Source organism: Nuphar pumila, chromosome 2 (assembly GCF_984573655.1).
Source record: "Nuphar pumila chromosome 2, dmNupPumi1.hap1.1, whole genome shotgun sequence".
Lineage (NCBI taxonomy): Eukaryota > Viridiplantae > Streptophyta > Magnoliopsida > Nymphaeales > Nymphaeaceae > Nuphar > Nuphar pumila.
Window position 1 is genome coordinate 68,773,497 of NC_143250.1, and position 9,303 is coordinate 68,782,799.

The window sequence follows — 9,303 nt, forward strand, 5'->3', positions numbered from 1 at the left end:
TATTAGCACAGAACACTTATAAGTGTTCTGTCCACAACAGACAACCATGCAGCCTATACCAAGGCCCTCTGAATTCATATTCATTCCAGTTGCAGACGATGAAAAATGGGTTTTCTATTAGCCTAGACAAGGAAAAAGAACATCACATCTCACTGCTCTCATTTTTCTATATCAATAATATTTTTTCTTTCATTGAGAAAAACTTATGGTAATATTAAATTATTTTAGAATAAGTAAAAATCAATTAAGAATGCAAATAATACGTGTGATCAGGCATCACCTTTTTTTCTTACAGAGCGCGAAATCCACAATAAGAATTAGTCGTGCTGGCTAAGCCTGCTGTACTTACGATCGCTGCCTGATGGTGTAAACCCGCGGGCGCACCCCTTGCCATCTAGGAGAGAAAGACTTATCAACTAGGTGGGCCTTGCCCTCATTAATGCAAATGGCTGACTCCCTGACCAACCCCCCAAGTGGCCAAGCCCCCTCCATTCGGCCAAACCCCTTATCCAGTGGCCTTGGAAACAAGAAATAAAAACAAAAAGACAGTAATGATGTCTAGGAATTCTGCATGGAAAGCTCATTGTCAGCCCCACCATCAACAACCAGCGGTTTTATCCCTATATTAGTGTTTAGCACTTTCTAAAGTTTGATATATCGTCTTAATTTCCATATAAATTAATGCATTTTTTGTTCTTTAATTTTAAAATTTTCCATTTGCCAATATTTTCTGGAGAAAACAATATATATATATATAATGTTTATAGGTCTAAATGTCCTTTTTTATATTTTTCAGTTTTTCTTTTTTTATGAAACTAACCTTATAGATGTGATCTGCATGTTTTACTTAGTAGGAATCAGCTCTCCGTTCAATTATAACAGATAGGTAAGGTTATGATATTTTTTTAAGCACTTAAAATCGTGTTTTTAGGTTTAAAAATATTGTCCAAATGTCTATTCCTGGTATTTGGATCATGCTGAATCCATCTATGAGGTCGGATTGAATTAAAACAACCTGCATCATAGTGATCTAATGGCATTTGTAGGGGTGTCAACGGATCAGGTTTACCCGGACCAAACCCTATAGGGTCCGGGTATGATGACAAATAAGAAGACCCGAGTTCGGACCCGAAGGTCCGATTAATACATGGATCCAAGTATAGTTTATGAAATTTTATACCAGATCCGGGCCCAACCCGAGTTCCAATTAAGATCCAAAAATTTTTAATGTAAAAATGATAAAAAAATATTATTTTATCGGGTATGGTCTAGGTTTGGTTCATGTGGTTCTTATCGGTCTAGGTATGGTTTCTCTTATAGTAACCCAATTAGACACAAGTCCAAACCCAATACTATACCAAAAGGTCTGATCCAAGTCTGGTTCTACCTGGGTCCGAACCAAAGCGGACCTATCAACACTCCTAGGTGTTTGTACTTACAAACTTTTATAGTAAATATTATTATTATACGGTTGGGAGTATCATCGACCCCCCTTCCCCTCCAAAAAAAAAAAAGTCAGACAAAAAACGGATATGCCTAGTGCATTCTGAGTGTAACGTAAAAAGGCCTTTAGCCGCGGTCTTTGAATGCACCACCGCCAAAGGTGCTTTTTATCTTTGTTCACACTGATCGCACGTGCGATTAGCGGCACCCACATCTGATTTTTGCCTACATTGTTGGGGTTGAATGATACACCCCACTATATATACATATGGGAAAACTGGAATATATAAACCAGCAAAATATGTAAATTAATTTGAATCAAGGTTTTCATAAGGTTTTTTTCAAATCTAACCCCGCAGATGCATTCGATGTGGTCCATTTGCTTGGAATTGACTATTGGATTATCGTAATTGGATCAAGAAATGTGATTTTGTATGCTTGAATATTTATGAAAATTCTAATTAAGCTGATTTTCAAGCCTTAAAAGATCCTTATTGTACATCTTAATCGGATTTCTATAAAACCAAGACACTAGATTGCATCCATACAATGAAATTTAAAAAAAAATCAATAAAATCTCAGTGCATATATACCGGTTTCCATATTTTGCTAGTTTGCATATTCCAGTTATCCTATATACATATATAGGTTTTATGTTTACTACAACGACCTAGCAAATGGGGGTGGAACCTTCTTGTTTGTTTGTTTTTTTGTCACGTCTAACACGGTAGGTGTAATCTACAGGTTTTGTTTAGTGGCAACCGATCCCCAGAATTTGACCTGTATACAGGTTTTTCCAACAATCTAAAAATCAATGGATGTCAAGTTTTTCTGACTCATAAAAGCATATTTTTTTGTCGAAAAACATAATCCAAGAGTTGATTCCTACTAAATGGAGTATGTTGAACACATCTATAAGGTTAGATTGTGTCAAAACAACAAGCATCATGGGGATTCAATCTTAGGTATAATTGTTTGTACCAAACACACACACACACACACACACATATATATATATATATATATATATATATATATATATATATATATATATATATATATATATATGAGTAGGCGTGACATTGATAGGTGCTAAATGGGTTTTCTATACTTTTGGTATTTTTTTTCACAGTTCCAACCCCATAAATGTGTCGGGCATAGTGATGTACGAGGAATCCGCACCTTGATCATGTGTTTTCCTACTAAATGGAGTATGTTGAACACATCTATAAGGTTAGATTGTGTCAAAACAACAAGCATCGTGGGGATTCAATCTTAGGTATAATTGTTTGTACCAAACACACACACACACACACACACACACACACACACACATATATATATATATATATATATATATATATATATATATATATATATATATATATATATATATATATATATATATATATATAGGCGTGACATTGATAGGTGCTAAATGGGTTCACTACAACAAAGCAGTAGATTAGCGACGACCACCTTCCGTCGCTAATCCGTCGCTAACCATGTTAGCGACGGATTAGCGACAACGCGGCGACAGTATGCTTACGTCGCGAATATTTCGACGCTAACTGGCGACGGAATAATTCCGTCGCCAAGTCCGTCGCTAATTGCGACGGAATAACGAGCGCTACATTCCGTCGCCAATCCGCCGGTACTAAACGGCGACCACGGCGTGGCGACGGATTTAATTCCGTCGCTAAGCCGTCGCTAGAATAATATGAATAGCGATGGAATCATCCGTCGCAAAAACGAAAAAAAATCAAAAAAAATTTATTTAAAAATTAATTACGGAGAACTGTACAATTTATATTTCCTGTACAATTTATATTTCCTGTAAATAAAAAACAAACCACACAAAAAAATTCATATAACAAGTATCTATAATAATTAATCATTCCACCTTAAAACTAAGAAGTTTAATTATTTACAATTCAACAATTACAATTAGGAAAAATAAAAAAAATAGAACTTCTTCAACAAAGTCCTCTAATCATCGCCAAGATTTTGTGCGTCTTCTTGTTCATTGTCTTTATCTGTCCCTTCAGCTCCACTACCCTGATTATCGCTAGCAGCCTACACAAGAAAAGAACAGTCAGTATTGATAAACAAAATATAATGAAATAAATTACACACTATATGTGATTCTATCATGTGCTCATGTGTGATCTAAGGCAATAAAAAAACTTTATATGTGATTCTATCATGCTCATATGTGTGCTAAGGCAGTCAAAAAATTGAATATGTGATTATAGCATGTTCATATGTGTTCTAAGGCATCTAAAAAAACTCTATATGTGATTCTACCATGCTCAGATGTGCTTTAAGGCAGGCAAAAAACTATATATGTGATTCGATCATGCTCGTATGTGTGCTAAGGCAGTAAAAAAATTGAATATGTGAATATAGCATGCTCATATGTGCTCTAAGGCAGGCAAAGCCAAAAATTTTATATGTGATTCTATCATAAATGATATATAACATGTTCATATGTGTTCTAAGGCAGTTAAAAAACTCTATATTTTATTATAGCATGCTCATATGTGTGCTAAGGCAGTCAAAAAACAGAATATGTGATTATAATATGCTCATATGTGTTCTTATGCAGTCAAAAAACTGAATATGTGATTATAGCATGCTCATATGTGTTCTAATGCAATCAAAAAAACTTTATATGTGATTCTATCATGCTCATATGTGCTCTAAGACAGACAAAAAGTTAAATATATATATGTGATTCTATCATGCTCATATGTGTGCTAAGGCAGTCAAAAAATTGAATATGTGATTATAGCATGTTCATATGTGTTCTAAGGCATATAAAAAAACTCTATATGTGATTCTACCATGCTCAGATGTGCTTTAAGGCAGGCAAAAAACTATATATGTGATTCGATCATGCTCGTATGTGTGCTAAGGCAGTAAAAAAATTGAATATGTGAATATAGCATGCTCATATGTGCTCTAAGGCAGGCAAAGCCAAAAATTTTATATGTGATTCTATCATGCTCATATGTGTGCTAAGGCAGTAAAAAAATTGAATATGTGATTATAGCATGTTCATATGTGTTCTAAGGCATCTAGAAAAACTCTATATGTGATTCTACCATGCTCAGATGTGCTTTAAGATAGTCAAAAAAACTATATATGTGATTATACCTGAGAGGGACCTGGAATCGAAGATCCCCTATCCTGAACAGCGGCCTTGATCTCATTTCGGAGAAAGGGAGCGACGGTGTATTGGAAGTAGTTATTCAGTGATTCATTAATGATCTCGCGTACATCATCACCGGAAAGAATAGTCGGCTGCTTGGAGCTTATGTCGGCGCAAGAAGTTGGTGAGCCGTAACTGGAAGAACCAATAACTGGTGAAGTGTTCATATTACTCCCAAACCCGAACACGCGACCTTTTTTGGGTTCACCTGCTGCAGTCACCCATGCTGTAGGATCAAATGATGGATGCTGAGTAGCGTCTTCACCATATCGCTCTACCATTTGTTGCTCATATGCCTCCTACAAAATAATGTTTAAAGTATTCATTAATAATTAATGATAACATTATGATGACTTGCATATATATTACAATGATTATTAATAGAATTAATACATACCGTTGTCGTTCTCGCCTTCTCTGATACGAAGACTCCCGTGGTCTTCCGTTTATGTGTTTCTACAAACACATCCTTATATGGTACACTGCCTCCTTTTTCTGCTTCCTGCGAAGTTAAATGATAAAAGATTTAGTACACAAATTTGCAACTATACTTATAAAATTAATATTATATATTGATGAGTTACCATTTTCTTTAGGTGGCTCCCAAATGTCTTAGATCCACCTGTGTGTAGATGGGCTTCGGGCATCTTCGATCGATTTTGTGAAGCCTTCGCAGAGCGATTTTTAAATGCATCTCCCGCCCACATATCGCACATTTCATCCCAGTAATCTCTCCTGATAGTAATAGGACCATGGCCCTTCCACAATAATGGATCATCTACTACGCCAGATGCTTTTTTTGCTGCAGTCTTCATAGTGTGCAGCATGTCTGCAAATCGATTGGCAGCCACCTTCTGCCACACCTTCCTTGCATCATTTTCTTCCACCGTAGTTGCAAAGCGATTCGAAGCCTACAAATATTTTCAGAAAGTTAGTAGACATTGCTTAAATAAATTAAATATGAAACACATTAACTATGAGGAACAACTGTATACCATGAATGAGGACCACAATCTGTCTAATACCTCCTTTGGGTACTCTTTCCATTGAGCAACTGGTCCTGGTAGATGTTGAAGAAGTGAATTCCTAATCTCCCGTACTACTTCTTGTGGCTCAAACCTCGTGCTGCACATGAATTGTTACACAGTAAATATCAATATAAAATATTTAAAAGATATGCAATAATTGAAAACAAAATACTTACGGTCGATTATCGATATACACTATTCGAATGAGTCTTCTTGTGCCAGCCTGTGAAGACCCTGTTTCCTGTGTTGGCTGTTGACTTGTGCGATCAACTGGTGTAGGTGGGTCGTGTACAGGCGCAACATCATCTGTAAAAAAATACACACCAAGTTCTCAGAATGTGCATTTGAACTAATCAAGCATCTAATTAGTTATATGATATACCTATCACAGGAGCCCGTGAAGATGAAGGTTGAGCCTGGCTACTACTGGATGAGCGACCACTATAACCTCCACGAACCATATTCTAACAAATAACATATGTCATACAATACATTCAAATAATTCACATCAAGTATTACAATGCATTCAAGTCATTCACATCAAGCATTGCAATGCATTCAAATAATTCAAATCATTGACATCAAGTATTGCACTAATTTAAATCATTCGTTAATTGCATAAATTATAATACATTCAGATAATTGAAATCATTCACATCAAGTATTACAATGCATTAAGTAAATCATAAAATCTACTAGCTGCATCGTTTGGTGATTCTTCATCTACGACAGTTCTTACATCACTAGAACTCATAGCAGAACCCAGTTCTGTTCCTGCAGCATCAAATATCAAATTCGTATATGGATTATCGTGCACCACATTCACCCGTGCATCAAAATCGTTTCTAAATTCTTCTCCATGAAACGCCCAGTTCTGATAATCACTCACAAAACCCTTCCTGTATAGGTGATGTCTAACGCCATGAGGTTCTACAAATCGATTATTCTTACAAATCTTGCAGGGACACCTAATCCGACCTGTGGGATCTACCGTACTGACACTCGCCGTTGCAAATTCAATAAAACTATCGACACCATCCATATATTCATGCGATAACTCATTGTCCACTATCCTACGGTACATCCATTCACGGTTTGCAGTCATTCTGTCGTATGATGTTACGAATAGTATCCTAACGAATTAAGAAAAAAACAATCAGAATGCGACGATGAAGAAAATATCAAATTTATCATGCAATATACTATGTCAAACAATAACAAGAATTTTGATGCATGCATTGATAACTTAATATTTTCATGTGCAAACTATTAATGACATGATACAATCATTTGAAGCATGCTTTTATTATAAAATTTCACATGGAAGTCAAAATCAAATTGAAAGTAACTACATGCAAGCATGGATACAATTACATCAAACATTGCAATACATCATAATCATTCATATCAAATAAATGGCAAACATGTACCTGCAGCAAACACACTTCAATATCTCACTAACTACTACCATGCTTAGCATGGACTCCGTACTCCAAAAATAAGAACACTTCCATATTTCTACATTAAAATCATGCTCAGCATGATCTCCGAACTCCAACAAAGCAGTCCTAGATATCAACAACTAAGTGAGTGTGTGAACAATAAAGTGCTGCATTCAATAAATTAAATAACATGTGATACGTTTGCATCACTTACTCACCACGGGTATTTACCCGATTTGCATTGTTTTTGTCATTTACTTACCACAGGTGGCCGAGCACGAGTTGGTTCTGTTGAAAAATCTGCACAAAAACAAAACAAATTAAGTAACAAACTAACTAATCATGAAACAAGATGAAACACTAACTAAAAAAATTAAAACAAATTAAAACAACTCTAACTAATTGAAAGAAGAGAAAAGAAAAATAGTATATATGTTAAGCCAAATCTAACTAGAAGATGCTAATTTAACAAACCAGCTATAACATGTTGAACCAGTCGACTAACATAAAGTCATAGACAATTTCTAATCTGAACTACTTAGCAAAGGAATAGTAAATCAATCAATTAGTTTACTAGAAAAGATGTGAACTCCGTTTAACCACCACTATCATAAAGAATTCAAATAGCCCTAATCTAACTAACTGATTGTGAGAACATTAAATACCAATCTATCTAAGAAAAATATAATTATAAAAGACTAATAGATTGAAATACTCTAACTAACCAGATTTCAAGAAAACAAATTGAAGTAAAACTAACTACCAGTAGACATTAACAAACTAACAAATTGAACAACATGGACAACTTGTATATATACATTACAAAAAAAATTTCAACTTAAAATCCATATGGACAACATATATGCAAACTACACTTAAAACCATATGGACATCTTATATACACATATTACAAATTTTTTTTCAAGCTAATCACATGGACAACATAGGGATCACATAATAACTTTTTTTTTTTAAAAAAGAGATCACATGGGCAGCATAGGTATCCATAACAAAAATTCTTTTCAAAACAGATCACATATGCAACGTAGGTATCCCATAACAAATTTTTTTTAAAAAGAGATCACATGGGCAGTATAGGTACCCATAACAAAAATTCTTTTCAAAACAGATCACATAGGCAACGTAGGTATCTCATAACAAATTTGTTTGGCAATGAATTGATCTTTATTCACAAAGCAGATAAGATAAAAATAGGTTCTGTGGACTTTTGATCCGGGGCGGGTCTGTACAGCATCTTTTTGAGCTCCCGTTCAAAGATCTTCATAGCTGGAGCAGGCAAGGAAATCGGGATCACCATCCCTTCTCCCCCTTCGTTATTCTTGGAGTTGACGTAGAAGCTAACCAAGCCGGGGATTGGGCCGTCACTGCCCTTGGCTGGACCGCCGTACACCGGCATTCCCCAGCCGAGGTCCAGCTCGCTGAACCCGGCATGCCTGATGTCCGAGACCACGAAGGTGCGGACCACCGTGATGTTAGGCCGGCCCTTGAGCACCATGAGGTCTGCCACTGACCTCATGTACTCGTCTGTCACCTCCTCCTTGGCCTTCTTCACGAGCTCCACCGCATAACCTAGTGGGTTCGCACAGAGCTTCGCCGCTATCGAGACAGCTGCCGGGATTACTATCAGGCATTGCCGTAGTACCCCTGCGGCAGCGGCGGAATGTACCGGGACCGCGCGTTGAAGATGCACAACAGGCGAACCTCCTCCTCCGGATCGGGCTGGAGGCCGGCAGTGCGGCACCGCCATAGGCAGGGGGTCGACCCCCCTTGCCGGAAACGCAGGGGGTCGACCCCCCCTGCCGGAAAGCACGGCAGGGGGTTAAACCCCCTCCGTTTCCGGCAGGGAAGGGGCGTACCCCCTGCGTTTAGAAGAAGAAGAAGAAGAAGAAGAAGAAGAAGAAGAAGAAGAAGAATATTACCTGCGCTTCGCCGGACGGTGGCGGGAGGTTGACGGGGAGCGGCAGCTGGCGAGCGCCGGCTGGCGAGCGGTGGACGGGGAGCGGCGGCTGGCGAGCGGCGGTGGCCGGACGGTGGCGAGAGCCGACGGGCGGGAGGGAGCAATACAGAGAAACAGGGAAAAGAGAAAGAGGGATGGGATTAGGGATTTACGCAATATTTAGCGACGGCTTAGCGACGGAAACATTCCGTCGCTAAA

At 37.5% G+C, this 9,303-nt stretch overlaps 1 pseudogene; it reads right to left on the bottom strand.

Annotated features, from left to right (window-relative positions):
* Positions 1-8,316: 8,316 nt before the first annotated feature.
* LOC149845685 (benzyl alcohol O-benzoyltransferase pseudogene) lies at positions 8,317-8,895 on the bottom strand (annotated as a pseudogene).
* Positions 8,896-9,303: the final 408 nt, after the last annotated feature.